Source organism: Strix uralensis, chromosome 1, assembly GCF_047716275.1.
Source record: "Strix uralensis isolate ZFMK-TIS-50842 chromosome 1, bStrUra1, whole genome shotgun sequence".
Classification (NCBI taxonomy): domain Eukaryota; kingdom Metazoa; phylum Chordata; class Aves; order Strigiformes; family Strigidae; genus Strix; species Strix uralensis.
In genome coordinates, this window is record NC_133972.1 from 55,475,112 (window position 1) to 55,494,526 (window position 19,415).

Sequence of the window (19,415 nt, forward strand, 5' to 3'; positions counted from 1 at the left end):
CCTCCAGTCCAATGGGACCTCCCCAGTTAGCCATGATTTCAGGTAAATCATGGAAAGCGGCTTGGCAAGCACATCTGCCAACTCTTTCAGCACCCTTGGGTGTAACCCATCCAGTCCCACAGACTTGTGTGCTTCCAAGTGGTGTAGCAGGTCTCTGACCACCTCATCTTCAACTGTGCTGACCTCAATCTGCTTCCCCTCCCCATCTCTCATCTCATGAGGCTGGGTGTCCAGGGAATCTGCCAGTTCTACTGCTAAAGACTGAGGCAAAGCAGGCGTTGAGCACCTCAGCCTTTTCCTCATCCTTAGTTACCATGTTTCCCTCTGCATCCAGTAAAGGAGGGAGATTTTCCCTAATCCTCCTTTTGCTGGTAACGAATTTACAGAAACATTTTTTGTTATCCTTAACAGCTGTAGCCAAGTTGAGCTCTAGCTGTGCTTTGGCTCTCCTAATGCTCTCACTGCATAACGTCACTATATCTTTATAGTCTTCATGAGAGATTTGGCCCCTCTTCCAAAGGCAATAGATTCTCCTTTTGTTCTTGAGATCCAGCCAAAGGTCCCTGTTTAGCCAGGCCGGTCTCCTTCCCCGCCTGTTTGTTTTTCAGCACACGGGAACAGCCTGCTCCTGTGCCTTTAAGACTTCTCTCTTGAAGTATGTCCAGCCTTCTTGGACTCCCATATCCTTCAAGGCAGCCTCCCAAGGGATTTTGTTAATCAGTCTTTTGAACAGGTCAAAGTTAGCCCTCCGGAAGTCTAAGGTGGCAGTTTTACTAACCCCTCTCTTTGTTTCTCCAAGGATCGAAAACTCAATCATCTCATGATCACTGCACCCTAGATGGCCTCCAACCTTTACTTCCCCCACAAGCTCTTCCCTGTTCACAAGAAGCAGGTCCAGGAGGGCATGATGGATGATAAGGAAATGTCAAGCTATGTACTATGATCATATATCTATATGAGATGTATTATCTATCAAAATACATTAGTGTCATATATCTTGTGTACTTTAAAGCACATCACAGTATCTCCAGTGGTCTCATATAGCTGGCTGTAAGGGTGTCAGAAATTGTATGCAATTTCCCATATTGAGTGTGGAGGAACAAATCCCTGGGTCTTTTTTTTTGAGAGTTTGCCTTGAGATTGTGCAGGTGATTCAGCAACATCTTATTTTCAGTAATTCAAAAAACTTCCAATGGAGCTTATGGAGTCTTCTCTGACACTTTTGTCTCCACTGTGATTAAGTAGTTCATCAGGCACTTTCAAAAGAAAAGTCTAAATTCATGTGTTTTTCTGAATTTGAATTTACAGTATCAAAGGACTAAAAAATTCCTAAATGTAGGAGTTCAAACCCCATCTTTTCATATGTTTCTTCAAATTCTAAAGCTCAAAAGATTAGTATTTGGGAAGGTCTAGTTGATTTCTTAGGGAAGGACCTAAAAAGCTTGCTTGAGCAGAGCTAGCATCTTGCCTTCCTTCTTGTTTATTAACTCTTGGGGCTAACTGGCCAAGCTTGCCATGCTTCTATCAGCCAATGAAAATTGAAGACAGAACCAGTTTAAGATATATGGGGTTTGCCTCCCACTGATATTGTTCCAAAAAATTATACCTGGCTAGATCTTTTTGTCCAGTTCATGCATCAGAAAACATTGGGGTCTATGACTGTTGAAGGAAATGGTGTTTTTCATGAGCCAGCATGTGTGCCCAGAGAAGTGATTGTAAAATCCACGTCTATTTTTTGTCATTCTGTTTAGAAAGATGACCATACACAGCTTTTTTACTCAGCAAATTTGAAACATGCTTATACTCAAAATCATGTTTGAAATCTATTGGCAAAAATACATTTTATGAATTTCTATATAAACTCTGCAGAAATAATGCTGGAGTAGAGGAATCCAAACATTTTTCTAGTTCTTTTATCAACAGAATTATCTCAATTCTGACATTTATGCTTGGTGACAGCGCATGAGATATGCAGCACAGAGCTGACTTTCAGAGTTGGTTTGAAATTGCTAGGTTGAAAGCGGTTTTTCAAGTTATATGCTGAAGAAATTTCCCTGGCAATGGTAAACAAACCATTCACAGGGGTTGAGAGGGTGGGACAACTGTGCTTCAAAATCAACCTTTTCTATTAAGTTCCTGCTGACCTCACACAGACTCACCATCCTGACTTCTAATCTTTCCATAAATGGATGTGTGCCTTGCATGCAGAGAAGTTAAAGTCTTCATTAGCTGGAGAGCTGCCCTAAGTGAAGGGAGTGGTGTGTGTGTGTGTATGTGTGTGCATGCATGCACATGCATTTGTCATAGTGCAATTCATACCGTTTTCTCCGTCTCCTTAGAGTCATATTTTCATCAAGCTCGTTTACTGTGCTGTCGTAGGATACAGTAGAGAGGTTTCATCAGCTTTTCAAAAAGTTTAGTAAAAGTGGTTTTTTTTTTTTCAAATCTGGATGTTTGCCACATCTTACAACATGAAGTTACTATGTGGGAAAGCAGCAGTTCTTAGTGGTTATTCAGAAGCTTTGGTGCTAAAGTGCTGATTTAGCACACTAAGGAGTGGCTGAGTAAAGAAAAGAAAATCAGGTAAGGGATGAGACAGGTACTAATCACTTTCTGGCAACATCTAAGGAGCTTTTGTCATCCCAAGTAAACTTCTATCCATCCATATTTCATTTTATGTAGGTGGTCCATTTTCAGCTTTTATATAGCCCTACCCTGTCTATCCAACCCCATGGCTTTTCCTGACATATTTGTTGCTTTCCCAATGTCCAGCAGGCATCTCAAGCAGTTCAAAAAAAGCATAGCTACTAATATAACCTTTCTTGCCCCTTGCTTTAATTATATTTAATTCTCTCTTCCTTAAATACCTTCACAGCATTAAAGATCATTGGTTTTTCATTCCATGATTTGTATGACTTTGTCACTGTTGGTTTATCTGTCCTTGCCTCTGCTTATGGTTTTCCTGTCCTCATTGCTCTGGTAGTGATAATAGGATAGAGTTTTTCTCCCAGAGTTGACACGATGCTTTCTACTGCATCACTCCAGCTATCAAATCATCTGGAAGAATCACTTCTGTCATGAGGCCTACTAAAATGGTCAATAATATGGGCACAGACAAAAGAACAGTGGGAACAATTTATGAAACTCTTTATTTCTGATATCAAGAAGAAATGGCTCATCTTCAAAGATTTTAATCCTTTTGACTGTGGTACTTCTAAGTTCTTCTTCTTCAGTAGACATCAGCAACCTTGTTTTCCTAATTGTTTGGAGAACATTATAAAGCACAGCCAGAAATAAAGAGAAAAAATGGAATAGTAGGACTGAAATTGCCTTTGTGATTCCTATGCCTCTTAAATAATTTTATTCTGATTTGTCCATATGCACCTCTTTCAGAAACAATAGTATCATCATTCCTGGCAAAGACTGCTTCCTTCCTTGGTTACAGCTGTGAAGACAGGGTTTGTACTTAGATGGAAAAATAAGGAAATGGATTCCTCAGTTGGTATAGTCTCCATTTTTGGAATCACAAAAAAGCATTAGACTTGCTAGCAACTAAAAGGGAAGGAAACATAATAAGGTTTCAATAAGGTTTATGTCCTTTAAAATGGGAAACAGTACCCCTTGCAGTAGCTGGAATTTACATACCATAATGTGAGGAAAATTAGAAATTTCTACATGCCCCTTGTGCTGGCCAAGCATTTAACAGGCAGCACACACAGGTGATAGATCATTACCCTGATGTGGGATTAAAGGTTTACCTTGAAGAATATGTGGGGGTTAGGATAGAAGAGGGTTGAGAGCAGAGAGAGAGTAAGCTGAAGCACATGCTTCATTGGCCATTGCAACTTGGCAATGGCCTGTAAAAGGTTATTAAAGCCACTGTAGATTTGAAGCCTTATGTGGCCTTTAGTTCCTCTTATCCACCAGACCTATACCCAGTAATGTCTCAGCAGGATAGTTAGTCTGCATGGCCCTTGTGCTGTCACACTGAGATCACTGGAGGCATCTAAGTTAGCTACTGTTCACATACTTGATGTATATATATATGCATTCTCAAAATATGAAGTGTAGCACAGATGAGCACTGGTTTTGTAGCCTTTTCAGAAATTAAATTCTTACAGTGACAATTTCATTTGCATAAGGAATATCATGGGTTTTTTGCTTCTAGTACTGGTATCTTGTGTTGATATTAGCTCCCAAAGGGATGGAGTAGTGTCTTGATAAGGGAAAATTTATAATGTTTGGAAAAAACTTAAATGAAACTTCGATGGGAAATACTTTTACTCAACATAATCAATTAAATACTTTTAGAATAACTTGTAAAATAGTTTTATAGATAGACTTTAAAGTTCTTCAGAATATTTTCTAAAGTGAAGATGTATTTGAAATTAATTGCATTAATGTCATACTTCTAGTATGAGACATCAACAGTCTTTCTATGCTGCAGGCCCAGTTTACATTGTTCTTAACACTGGTCAGAGTTAGCAGCCTTGTAACAAATATCTGTATGGATATCAGGGTCCTTTTTCAAGTGTTTTCCCTGGAACAGACCCTTCTATGTTTCTGTTATAAAATTCCATCTTTGTTTACCTGTTAATTCTAAGTCTCATCATCTTCTTTTCACTTCCAAGTCAATAATACTGGTGTTTTCATTTTCAATTGTTTAATTCCTCCTATTTTCAGAGGTAGCAGCAGCAGCATTAACAATATACTGAAGTAATTTTAGTACATAAAATTTCCACTTCTATCGTTATGTGCATTTGTCATTATTAAAAAGTAAATATTTTGTATTTATTTACGTTGTAAATATACTATCAGTATTTTATGTGTGATATTCAAATTATATATATATTTCTCACTGTTGATAAAATTAAGTACTGATGATTGAGTATCCAGAGCAATATAATTCCCCAAAATAATTGAAAAATGGGAGAGGAAAGAATACTTCTTAAATCCCTTAACAATTTCTGGAAATCTTCCCTCTCTAACATTATTAGCATCTCATGGTTCACAGTGGCATAGGTGAGTACCAGACGTAGTATGCTTTGAAAAGAATTATGCATATATGTTTTGCATTTAATCTAGGATTTGCAAGGTTAATTGTATCAGCCTTTTATGTATGAATTGACTATCTGGAGCAGCTGTCCTACAATGATTACAGATACATCAGTCCTGCTTCCATTGCTGGAAGGTACAGCCTGGTCTACAGGAAGCAGCACTGATTTATATTGTTTTAGACATATAATATTTAGCAGAATAATTTAAGGGTTAACACACAACTTCATGTTATTTTAACAGAAAAAATGCATTAGATTCCTGTTGTATTCCCCATGGCTAGGTTTCCCTGGGAAAAGATAGACAACAATGGTACATTGTTATAAGAATCTCAAGTGTTTTAAGATGGAGGTTGATAAGTTTATGAATGGGGATCACAAAACAAAATGAGAATGACTCTGAAGTTAGAATTAAAGCTTGAGATAACTATTCTTTTGTATCCATATTAACAGGGCTGGTACCCAAATGCATGTTGGAGAGGAGATTCTGTGTGTCTGCAATGTTTTAGCCTCCCATTACAGGACTTCTGTTCCTTAGCTATGGGAGTTGGGTAGGGGGTGGTGGGCTTTGTTCTTGGTGAGATGCACTGCTGTTGCTTCCGGTGTTAGAAGCTCTTGGAACATTTTAGGATCTTTTGGTCAATTTAATTCCAATTCTTACTACTGTAAGGATGTTGGGAAATGATCACTCCTGTTTTCTTCTTATGGTACACCAGAGGTACAGCTTTTGTCCTTTTTCTCTGTGTCTCAAGGTCTACAGGCAATCAGGAACAGTGTGCACTCTGAGGTATGGGATTGTTTATGGAGTAGTTTTATGACTCTTTTAAGACTAAGTCTGTTGCAGTGGTTCTTGGATTGCCTGGGACGTCATTCAGTGACCTAAGTAGTCTTTTTCAGTCCTCTGTTGCTATGTTCTAGACTGTGCTAAGATCTGTATCCAGAGAAAGAGAAGCAGTGCTAGTAAACTTGGAGCTCTGGCCATTTGTAACTCTGATTCTTTCTCTTAGAACTCTTCTTTCTTGACCAAATAAAAGATTTCTTGAGAAATCCCAACTGAGAGCTTTGTGGATGTTGAATGTGTAACAAGAGCTGGTTTTTGCTCCAAGTATGAAGTACATTTTTGTTTTCTCCTATTTGCATGTAGACGTGGGAAGTGGCGCAGCTCTTTCCTGGGAGGCAGGCATTTCCTTTCTTTCTTGTACTTCACAGCTCAACAGCATGACTTGGTCTTTAAAAAGACAAGTACTAGCGTGCTGGTTGCATCACTTCAGAATTAACTAAAAAATCCAATGCTGTATAAATTTTTATTAAGATCACTGAAGGCTTTATGAGATATACAAGACTGTAAAGGAAAGCCTTTCAGAAAAAGTGTGTTGTGATGCATAGAAGTTTTTTACTTTAAAGAGCATTTCTGTTCTGAGAAAAAAATTATATGAACATGACAGATTTTTACTTACCAAATCCATTTTTTTGTAAGGATTTTATTTGCACACACAAGTGACAGAAGTAATTTTCCTTTGTTTTTTATTCCTCTTGACGTGGTAATTATGTATTAGGTAATAAGCTGAATTCTGTTCCTTTCTATACATGGTCAACAGAATTTACTGCATTGTTAGCAAGTATATTTATGTAACTTAATGAGAGCACTGAAAAGGGGTTTGCTTCAGACAGGCTTCCCATGAGATTACCGGTGTTCATGGCTTTGATCTCTCCTCAAGGTTCAGCACTAAAATAAACAAAATCATATAAACAAGACTTTAAAGTTGTGTCAACTGGTTAATTGATTATTAATTTTTGCAGATTACTTTGCTTCAACAAAGAAAAAACCAGCCAAAATAGTATTCTTTTATCTGTGGGAACACTGTTCTTCTGCTATTAATTTTTTTATGGAGAAATATCAAGAGAAAACAGTTTGTCTAAGAAAACATCTTATACCATAGTATATAGGGACCTTGGTATTCATGGTCTGTCATCTGGCAGGTGTCCAGGAGAGTCTCTTCAGCATTTTGACTGGGGAGAGCTGAAGTTCGGTCTGCCAGAGAGGTGTTATGTTATTTTATGACCTTGCCTGGGGCAGGAGGCTTCTTAGAGTGTTAAACAACCAGAACAGTTAAAACCTAGAGCAGATTTCACCTAACCTATCATAAGCATCTAGGATCTAGTCTAGCATCTAATCTAGTCTTCCTAGTCTCTTATAGTCTGTGGACAAATCTGAATACCCCAGAATGTGATTTATGTCATTGTAAGATAGGTCAGATAAATCATACTTTGGAAAGGCCCATGTACCTTCTGTTGACTCTCCAAAAGTAAACTGACTTAGCTTTTGACAGACAAATTCTAGATGCCTAAAGCTTAGGTAGGATGAATACTGAATTCGACTCCTAAGTAGGGGAATTTTAGTCAGATACTTAAATTTATTCATGGAGCTCTTAAATGTAAATTTGAATCCACCTCAAGATTTCCAGAAAACTGCCAACAGCAGCCATGCATCAGTCTCAGAACATCCTTTTTAATTACATGATAGTCTCAGATGAGCTGCACATATTTAGTACACTTTTTAGAACAGTTTTTCCAAAGCAGAGGCTGTATTTGGCACTCATTTGAAGGGAAGTGTTCAAATAACATAGAATCAGATTGGTTCTCTGTATTTTGCAAACATCAAATAGAATCCATTAAAATGTTATGGATTCAAACTTTGTGCTGAAGTACTTTCTATAAGAGCTCTGTCATTAGCCCTCTGAAAGGGCTGATTAGACTCTGACATGAGTTATGAGCATATAGAAGTTACCAAATTGTATTTGTGCACATGGTGAAAGGTGTAGGACATTAGCAGGAGGGTAGGACTAGATGACCTCCAGAGCTTGCTTCCAGCCTCAGCTATTCTGTGATCCATGATAACTGCACTTCTGACACACACATACATACATCCCCTCCCCTCCTCCCTCTGTGCCGCCCCTTCTCAATCGTTCTGTCTACCCTATTATTGCACTTTCTCTATTAAAAAAAACACAAACTGAAACTGGCTTTTTAAATGTTTTAAAGAAACATTTTACTTTTATGCCAAAGAGACAAATTTGACAAATGCCTGTGGTATATTTGAAAGAAGAGTAAGAAACAATCAGCTTTAAAATGGAATCCTTTACAGATTAACTAAACAGTCTGCCAGTAATGAACTACTATGCACTTTTCCCACCAGGTGGGAATAGAAAGATCATTATCAGTGAATGAATGTCAAATTGAATGAAAACAAGCTCACAACAAAGTACAGAATTGTGTAGTGACGTTATCTACCCACACAGGGTTAAAAAATTTGATCTAGTGGCGTATTATATGTATTTAACTGACACTTTTCAATGATCGAAATCAGATATTCCACTGGCAGTGCACAGCATAAAATTTTCCTTTTAATTTATATATTGTTTTATGTGGGTATCAGAGTGATTATCTGTTTTGGAAGGGACAATAAAGACAATAACATGAAAAATAAATTACCATATGTTATCTTGGGGGATATTTTTGCTATTTTCTTTTTGTTTCTAAATACACAGTTTGTTTTCATAAGCTCCAGCTTATGAAAGCTTATGAAACGGTCCTTATTATCATTTAATGTATCTCAATAATTTAGAATCAAATCATAAAACTCTCAGCATGCGCAACCAAAATTAAATTTAAATAGAAGAGCAGTATCAATATTTTGAAAATTTCTGCAATCTTTTCAAGTTCATTTTTCCACGTAAGAGAATGTTTTCACTGTTGCAATTGAGTTACAAGTGAAAATAATGAATTCCACATCATTCAAGATGTAGGATTTGAAGACAGGAAATGGTTTAGTATTCTGATACCAGACTCCTGAAGCAAGTGCCTACAGTCGATTCATCTATATGCAATAGTCCTCATTCAAACAATCTCTATACATTTTTTATCCAGTTTTAACCCTGCAGAAATGCTTATTATTTCCTAAAGAATCAGAGAAAGCTGATGAATAAGGCTGTGCAAGTTCTATTTGATGAAAACAAAATATGAAAGGATTATTTTGATGGAATGAATTTCCTTTTGACTTTTTTCTGCTTTGCCATATTGTGTTTTTAGATGAGTCAAATTGATGACTGAAGAATAAGTATAATCTCTTGACATTATATGCATATGATGACACACTGCCAAAATTCAAACTCTTTAACTGCATTACACTTGCTTATATTTTCAAATACTGTGAATGGAGCTTCAGGGCTGTCACAGAGCTAATCAATCAGGTGACGGACGATTTGACTTTCAACTGTGCAAATTAATGCAATGGATGTCTATCATAAATGTTTTGATATTTCTGAGGTTGCCATAACAAGATACCCTTTTCAACAGAATGCTTTATTATTTTGTCAGCGGAACAAATATTTCATTGACAAAACCTGAAACATTTGCCCTAGCAAGCTATATAATTTTAAATCACAAACATTATATCTATACAACTGAGTGTATAATATTGTTTTCAAAATACGCTGATTGCCTGCTGTCTGACAATCTACCATGAGCAATTCTGCACTAACTACTGTGAGTGTGTGCAGAAACTTTTTCATTCATTTTGGAAAGTACAAACTGTTTTTCTTTGGGTATGTATTTTTGTTTCTTAATGTGAAATTACCATTGTCATCTATGATCTTACAATTCACATTGGGAATGTAACCTGGTAAAATTGCAGAAAGAATATGTAGACTCAGCCAAACTCATAAACGTAATGTTTGCTCTGCATCCACTGTATTTTGTACGAACAGAAGTATTGGCTTTTTACAGCTAGCAGTTAGCTTGGGATGCATGTAAAAAACCCTTTCAATTACAAAATGTTAATTAATACGGTAATTATAGCTGCAGATCAGTCTGAACTATTTTGCAGATGCATTTTAATCTTACCTTGTATGTCTGTATAAAGTTTGTAAAGCAATATAGGGTCCGTCAGTGTTGAGACTGCTTGGGTATTCACTGAATCTTTGTTAAAAAAGCATTGCCAGTGACCATACAAGGCAAGAACTGCTATTTACTTAGGCATTAATGAGCCTTTCCAGCACTTTTCTCTCTTGCATGCCATTTCTCTGCCTGGGTTACAAGTGCAAAGACAAAGCTCCAATGGCACAACTAGTGAAGAATCAAACACAGAGCCATACCCCTGATCTCCAGTTCAAGACGCAGATCATCTTATTTTAATCCATTTATTGAAGTCTTGTGTTTTTATAAATGAAATAGTTCTTAATTTTTCCATTTCTTGGTGATTTTCTGCTCATATCCAAACTCATAAGCTTTTCAGAAAACAGTCGCAAACAATTCTGTTTTATTTGATCTGCAAATACAAGCCATTAGGCATAGAGTTGGTTGGGGTTTTTTTACATTTTGTTTTACTTTGTCTTTTCCGCCTTTTACTTTGGCAAGCAAAACATCTGTATTAGCTAAACAAGTGATGAATCAAAAGAACATCACACTGTCTGTATGTATTTAGAGGGCGTAGCAGGTTGGCTGCATGTGAAATACGCATGGAAGTTCTTTATTCTGATTTATTTATTTTAATTTACATTATTTCAAGTTTTTTATCAGAGGAAAGGTGTTGAACAGGAACCAGCTTTTGTTTTTTCATTGTAAGGCCAAGATTAGGCTCCATTTTCAGTAACTGGAACAAAAATAGGCAGAGGTTTGAGCAGTTTCCTTCCACACTTAAACAGTAAAAAGAAACCCTTCTAAATTCCTAAAATGTCCAAGTGCTTTGTAGTGGGAGGCATAACCTTACGCCTGTAACAAACTGGGTCAACTCTCCCATCAGTAGCAGCAGATTACTGCCAGGTATTTGCTTGGTCTTCTGCAAGGAGAAATAGGCCAGTTCCCAGCACAGAAGTGTCCTCAGCACCCAAACTACCGTTTTTGTCACACATGTAAGCAATCTGGGCAGCAGCGAGTGATGGATGAACAGAAGAGTGACATGTCTTTCTCGTCCTATTAGTGGTCTTTTCAAGTTAGGACTGAGATGCATTAGCAGTGGGAGAAAACTGCTGCTGCTGCTGCTCCCTTCAGTCACACAGTTGCAGCTATAATCACAGTGAGTGCAGAAGGCCCACACAGAATATTGTTAAATTTCCCTTAAGTCTTAGTTTGGGCATAGTGGGACTGAAAAGAATGTAATGTAACTTTATGCCTCAGAGCACAGTACAGTGTCAGTTTAAGAAACATTGCTTTGCAATTGTTCTCTGAAAACAATGTTCCCTTCCTGACCACAACCCATGGTAAAGTGCATTACCATTTTGGATGGGATTTTTCAGCTGAGAAGCAGAATGGAACACTAGAAATTCTCATCATATTTCTTTTTTTCCTGTCTTGTCTTCATCAAAATTACATCCGGAGATTTCACTAGCATAGACAAAAAAAGTTACTATCCTGCTCTCTGAAAAGAATTCGACACTTCTATTCTGAACTAGACCAAAGTAATTTGGGGAACAAGTCAAAGCTAGAACTAATATTTAATTGAAAGAAGCAAACAATTACTGCTTCCTTGGTGATAGGATTATTCCTCCCTCATAATGATGAAATGGATTTCGAGGAAAATGCATCTTCAGATTGACTATGGAAGCTGTAAAGATGTTTGACTTTGCTGACAGCAGAGCCACAAGAAAAAAGAAGTATAAATATCCTGAGCAGACTGTGTGGTAATTATAAACACACACCAAGTAGGCTTCTCATCGCTATCAGTCCTCCTCTTGCCAACTGACCCGTCTGTTCACCATGAAGGTCCTCTCATGTGATTTCTGTATGAAGTGTTGAGGTGTTTTCTGAATATTGACAATGGTCTCTTTGTATGCTGAGCAGAGCAGGGTATACTCTCAGTCAGTCAGCTGATAGGGGTAACCAAGAGAAATTATTTTAAAGTTTTTTCTGGGCTGAAAGTTGGAGGAAAAGTTATTGTTAGAATTTTATAATTTTTTTCCCCATTCAATATAAAAAGGGAAAAAAAAAGGAAAATTAATCGTAAAATCAGTAAGTGACATTTGAAGTCAATTAGACATATTCTAACCCCTGCAAAATTTCCTGAAGTATCACTTCATTCATGAAAAGAAAGATAATTCTTCCAGCAGTATCATGTACTTTTCCTCTTTCTGGAAACAAAAACTTCATTTGCTTTCTCTAGTGAACCCAATCTAATTTTTGTCTAGGAGTGCACAGGGACTATGAATTCAAACAGAGCAAGGAGGCCGGTGTTTTGGTATCCCTCACCTCTCATAGAGGTGAAGAAATGAGTGACACCGCCAAAAAGAAAAGGGTATAAGGACTCTCACTGACCTGTACAAGTGTCTTTTCACAGTGTCCAAAAGATCTTTAGTAATGAAGTCTGGGTACTGCAATAATCCTTCATCCCCCATCGCCGAGGAGAGAGTGCAGTCAGCAGGGTGAGGGTAGGGATACATGCCAAGCCCTCCTGCTGGACCTGCGTCTATCCTAAGACTACTTAGCAAACAGCCAAAGTTAGCTGGGGACAAATGCTGCTCTTGCCCACAGCATGTCCCTTATCCCCACCTGCTGAAAGGAATCCTGTGCTTGGCACCAGATTGCCAGGAGCATGGGATCGCTGCCCTCTGCTTGTTCCTCAGCCCATTGTAGTGCCAGCCAGAGCAGAAGTCAGCCTATGGAATTCAGATTTTGGAAACTGAGCATCAGTAATTCAGCATTTTGCCTCCACCCTCCAGCAAAGAGATCTTTCTAAAGCATGGGATTTTTTATTTTAAATTTTGCCTGATTGTCTGGTTAGCAGAAGATTTAATCTGTTCAAGATCTCAGGAACTCTTTTTGACCTCAATTAATGCTTTGAGGAACTAAGCTAATAAGTGTTTGAGACATTACTTTACCATCACAGGAATATATATATATATATTAGAAACATGTGCTTTGCTAAAATGGTCTTGGAACAGTTTCTGCATGCCTCTGTGTCCCCTTGGATCATTACTACCATTCTTTCTGTGCTGGCATTCCAGAGCTGCTGATTCACAGCCTACATCTGGTTCTGTAGCATTCTTGCCAACTCAAAGCCTAATGCATTATTTGGACACTTAACTTACTCAAGTCATTCTCCCTCTATCATTGACTTGTTTGTTTTAGCATCCTGTGTGTTATAAATACATTTCTGCCTTTCCTCACTATATTTGATTAGGCTATTTGATTTATCCGAAATAAAGTGTTTTCTTTCCTTCTTTCTTCCTTTGGGCTCAGCTTCGCAACTGAGGCTAAGAAGACGGTTGCTGATACACATATGGAGGCCTGCTGACTTCAGAGAGCCATGGGGTAAGTGAGGAAATCTGCTTAGAAAGAGTGACCAGGCCCAGGGTCGGGATCCAGCTCTGTAAGCTGTCACTGGTGAGAGCAAAAACTGAGCTTTCCAGACATGTTACTGTGGACAGTCAGTTGGCATTTTTGAAACTTAACATTAAAATGTTTGTAGACTGACATGTACCCCAATTGTTGCATTGTATCTGTGTTAATTCAGTTAGAATTGTTAATGAGTTTGAATCCTTCAGTCATGTAATGCAACTTGGGCATCAAAGACAACATGTGAGATCAGATAGCAGCTGAGATTTCTACTTAATTTCTACGCTATAAAAAGGATGGGAACAGTACAACAGTGACTACATGTCACTACACATGCCAGGAAGCATGCCCTTCTTCAAATTCTTGCACTAAACCATATGAAAAGTTAAATGACTTGCCATCCTGTGGAGTTCATCTCCTCTCCATCAAAAGTGGTCAAGATCCCATCCTATTGAAATCAATGAAAATTTGCAAGTAATTTTAGTGGATCTAGGATTACTTCCAATAAACATATATCCCTTGCCTTAACCAAGGCTGTTTTTTCCTCTTCATCAATTTTGGTGAGAGTTCCTCACTGAAAAAGCTACTTAGGGCAGAATTGAGTTTTATAGAGTGAGGAGGTTTCTTCCACTGACATGTTTAATATGGGTAGCAGCTGTGCAGCCCTCTTCATCAATGCACTTCACAACTCTTATTTCCAGCTTCACTAGGCAGAAATAATTTGGTGTCCATAGCCTTTCAGCCTTTTTCTGTTGAAACTCAGTTAAACTGCCACTGTGGTTGTGCATTTGGTGATAAGGGCAATGTGCACTGAGAACAGGGTGGGCAACATCCCAAGCCATTTCACTAAGAAACTGTTTGTACAGTGCTTTCAGTGAGTGGTGGCTGTTGTCCAAAAGCCAAAACCAGCTGTCTTTCAAGAGACTTATCTATAAACTGACACAGAAACCCACCATTACTGCCTTATAACAGCAGTCATGTTCTATTTTGAATGGGTGGAGATGGGCTAGACATTGGCTGTAGTGGTTGTTGTCTGTAGCCTGAATAAGCAAAACAATCCAGGCTGGACAGGATGCTGGGTTCCTGCAATTTGAACGTTATCAGCTGCCCTCAGTTTACAGCAAGCTTTGCAACATCACCTTTTTTTCTCCAACCCAAGATTCTTGGAGTCTGACAGTTACATGGGAATTTTCACTTTCAGGGATTTTCTTTCATACAAGCATGCCTTAAGTCTTTGAAAAACTGTTGAGTGTACACTTTACTGGCTCAGAGCCAAAGGGAACAATCTGTGGGGTTTTTATTTGTTTTCAGCTTGTCATGGTTTTTTTGATTGCTTGAGTTCAACCTAAGGGCTGAACCAATAGAAGCATCCAGTAAGATCTATTATTCAAATGCAAGGTGTTAATTGCAAGTTAACTAAAGCAGGAAGCAGATTTAAAGATCCCTAGTCTGGCTCCTGTAAACTTTGCATCTCTATGCTGTCCTGCCTCCTTTCTCTGCTTTTCTTTCCCCTGAACACATGCTCTCAGTAGCTTGAAACCTCTTTGTGTCTCACATCACAGCAGCAGAACGGCTGCTGTGACAGGACAAGCCTACCTACTGAGACCCATGCACCAAAACTTGATTTCTAGCGGGGGCCTAGCCAGCTGACCTGAAGTTAGCTCAGAAGCCTGTACTGCATTGTAGACAGTAGCTGAGTTTCTCAAGAAGCCGTGCACAACCTTTTCTTACATGCAGGAGGGAGAGCTGAGCTCAGGTTTTCATCTTCCTTCTAGACATTGTCCCAGCGCAGAGTGCTACAGAAAACATTATGATTTCCGTTGCAGGCATCTCTTTGTGAAATTCATCCTGAAGGTTTTCAGCCTAAATTATTTAAAGTAATAGTGACATTACAGCCAAAAATAATGTCTCTATCGGAAGATGGAGCTGAGCTGAGGTCACAACGACCCCATTTGCCATATCCTGAATAAAAGTCTTCATGCTGAAAAGAAAAAGAGGAGAGATACTTCACCAGTGCTGAAAACATGCTAGTTTAGTGCTGGCTATTACTATTAAGACAGTTGTGTTTTCTGAGTTACAGTGTTCAGTGCTGCTACCCCATGCAATAGCTTCTCTATTGAAGTGTCCTGATATCCATTGTGTCTACACAGGGAATGACAATCCACGAAGGCATGCTACACATCCCTGATAATGAGTCATTTCTTTTCATGGAGTGATAGCTGCTATCAAACAGTGGAGCTCCATTGCCGACCAGTTTAAAGTCAATCTTCTGGCAAAAGGTCAGAGTTCTGTTCTGAATATTTTTTCTCATAGTCTGTACTTTTCTGAATGAAATTCACTTTCCCATACTTTCACTGAAGTTTTCTCAAGCCTGAGAGCTGGCCAAACAGCCACATTCACAGTGAATTGATAGAAATTTTACCAGGAAATGGAGTGGGAAGGACAAAAACCAGCAACATTAATCCAAAGTAAATAGCAGAGATGCACAGAAGCCAAACTAAGTCAGAGAGATGAGGCTTCTGGGTGGCAAACCTGAAGACACTGGAGGAGAACAGTAAATAAATGGAGTTAGATGCCAAGTCACTGTAGGAATATATAGTAAGAGCCATATGAGAAAGGCCACTAAGTCCAGTGGCATGGATGTAATTCACTCCCAGGCACTGTGCCAACTCAATGTCTGATCTCTGTCGTATTATTTCTGGGCCTGGTCTCTGGGATTGCTGATGAATCTGTCATTTTCCATCTTACTGTAACAGGGTGTTCAGCCCCAGCAGACATGAAACTGAACAAGCAATTTATTTCAGGGAATGGGCTTAATGTTCCTGACAAGAGAGAATGTTCCCAGCTGGGTTATCTTCTGCATCTAATCCAAATCAAATATTTTCATCCTAATGTCTATTAGACCAAGCATAACTGAAAGGTAAATTTTCACAGTATCCACAAAACTCTGTAGCAGTTGAGAAAGAGGCCATATATTGTGTCATATTTTATACTGAAACAGTCTGTTTCTAATAAGGCACAAAACCTTGTCAGGTTTCTATACACTAATGAGTGCAATTTGAATGTAGTTTTTACAGCAATAATCTCATCATTGAAGGTTGGTTGCTCAGCTGATCTGGCACAGCTGGATATATTACAGAAAGATAGATTATGGGATGTCTCCCTGAAACTTCCAGGTTAAATGTAGAAGGCTTGTTATAAAAGGCAGGATCTGAGGACATTCAGCACCTCCAACCAAATTGTTCTTGCTGCTGAGACATGACTCTTGACACAGACATCCAAGTTCTTCCAGGATGGTCTACATGGAGATCATCATTGGTGCAGTGTAAGGTGCCCAAGTGTTCACAAGATTTCTCCCATTCTTGTTACAAATTCAGCATGGAGTGTCATATGCAAAGTGAGTCCTAATCCAAATTAGATTATTTTGTTTCCTGGTACTTCAATATTAGGTAGAGTTTTTGTGCATGTTATTTTCCTTACTGCTTAGACTTGTTGCTTGCCTCTTTCGGTGGATCTCTGTTGAGACCACAACTTCGTCTCCATGGAGAATTCCATGGACTTCTCTTATCACTCTAATTTACAAGGAATGAAAGATGATAAATCATCTTTGTCATCACTTGACTTACTCTGTGTGAGGTTTTTTTGAGGCTGTCAGCAAGGAGGTAATTACATAGCTGGATTCAGTGCACCGACTAACCCATCTTTTTAGTGCCTTTACTTACGTGAAACAATTTTTTTTCCCTATACCTGCTTGATGCAAAGGTGCAGGATCACTTTAGGTCCACTAAATCTGAGGTGGGAAATGAAAATGCGAATTCCATTGAAAGGGAGCTGTTACAACCTGTGTTGTCTCTGTCAAAAACCTGATCTTCAGTGCAGAGTAATGAAGCACATTTTTGTTAGTTTTTTTCAGGGCTGAGATTGTGTCATTTACCAAACCTCACATGTCTGCTTACTGATATCAACATTAATTGCAGTTGTGGTAATTGGTTTCATGATAATGATGATCCATGTCTGTCAGGACCTGGCTTGAGACCAACTGTGCACTTTTATGCTACTAGACAGCTAAAAGATGTCCTTTGTTAAGTTCTGGCCTGTGCTGCAAGCAGACAGATGTCCTCAAGGCAAGTCTCTGTACCCTATTACAATGCTTATGAGCCTTCAGAAACCACCTTAACTATAACAGTTTTGTCTATTTCAAGAGAAACAACAGGGTAAAGCAGAAAGACTATAGCAACCTGGAACACTGGACCAATGTAGAGTAACTTCAGGAAACAAGAGTCAGTGACTGATAAGCAGCATCGGAGGACAGGAATATGAACTCTACACTGGGAGAGAAACAAGGATGAAAGTTTGATATACTAAACATAAAAATGCCTGAAAGTGGGTTTGGCTGATGGCAGCTGATTGCTGTCACCAGCCACAGTCAGGCATTGCTCCAGCGCACCAAGACAAGCAGTCTGACAAAGTACTTATCCCAGCAGCTTGCCAAAGGCTGTGCTCCAGCAGGAAGACCATCGGCGCCAAGGAAACTGCAGCAGAGGCTGTTAATTTTCATTCTCAAGGTTTGCTCAGTGTTTACCCACATCCATCTCCTAATCCTGGGGCAATCTGCTCCTCCTACCCACCCCCACCCCATCCCACATAGAGTGACACAAGCCTTCTGCAGAAGGGACTCCACATTTCCTTTGCCAGCCATGACCCTGAGGGTCAGTGGTTATCGTGGCCATCAAGGATATGATAGTGCTTACCCACACAAACATGCAGAAGTATTTGCTGGTGCATTAGTCCCCTCCTGCCAGCTCATACAAATAAGGAGGCTGTTCGTGGAATTAAAGAGTGGAATATATGATTTCTTGAAGGGCACAACATTAATGCCCTTCCTGAGCCTTAGCATATGCTTTACTTTCAAAGATACAAATGATACTGATTATCTCTACAGCACAAGCAAAATGTTAAGTCAGACAAAACTCAGGAAGTTTTTCTTCTGAAATTCTGCCTTTGGACCATATTGCCAACTAAATATTAAAACATACCGGTGTTTCCAACTCTATGTGACAATCATCTCCTACACTAAAGCAACAACTATACCTATAGTAAAGATCCAAAAGTTTTAAGCTTTAAATCGGGCATTTTTTGGAACTGAAAGTTATGCCAGCTCTACTCATGACATCAATGCACCACAAACTAAATACTTTGAAGAATAAAACAAGCTTTGAACTCACAAGAGATGCCAAACTTCAGATTTAGCTATGCTGTATTATCTCTATTCTGATTTTTGATGTGGCTGGTTTACTTTACCTGTGTATATGTATACTTTAAGAGAGAGGATTATCACACCAAAATGCTCAATTATAAACAGAATGAAAACTTTCAAGCCTTATGAAATACACATCTCTAAAACTAATATTGCTCCTAAGATGATGCCATCTTTATGCTTAGAAAATATTATTGAACATGGAAGTGCATTTGTTTAGGTGATTTGATGCCATTTTACCCATAGTCTTAATTATACAAACACATTAAACCAATTGTTTCTTTTTTCAACTTAAAGACTTTGATGATAAAAACTGAGTTTATCCCATAAGCTTAATAAAACAGAAGGTGAATTTAGAAAGCATGATTTCTAACACACTCTCAAGAAACTGGACCATGGTATCTGATGCTGCAATGCTGGGATATAGTTGGCAGTATGGTTGTTGGTGTCTGCAGAGTGGAAATCTAGTGCACCAATTCGCTCTATTGCCATGAAAAAGCCATGATCCTGGTCTATTTGCATATATGACATAATCTCAGATTTGTATGGTGACTAACCACTTTCTCAGGCACCGTGTTTTGTTCTGATCCCTGGACCTTGTGCTCATGTCCTGTAGAGCATTAATTTTACCTAAGAAGGGTTGTTCTCTTTGACTGCATCCGTCAGGGCCAGACGGTTAAGATTGTAGATAATACATTCAGTGAAACTTGCTTTAAAGTCTTACCAAGATTATTTACAACCAGCATTTTCAAAGGTCTGCTTCTCAGATAGACAGG

General features: G+C 38.6%; 1 long non-coding RNA gene across 1 annotated transcript; it reads right to left on the bottom strand.

Moving 5' to 3' along the window:
- Positions 1 to 3,183: 3,183 nt before the first annotated feature.
- On the bottom strand, positions 3,184 to 12,524 carry LOC141953671 (uncharacterized). The gene is made up of 3 exons (XR_012631960.1): positions 12,363 to 12,524; positions 6,512 to 6,780; positions 3,184 to 3,552 (listed from the first exon to the last, which is right to left on the bottom strand). It is a non-coding gene; the product is annotated as an uncharacterized LOC141953671 (long non-coding RNA).
- Between the last annotated feature and the right edge of the window lie 6,891 nt (positions 12,525 to 19,415).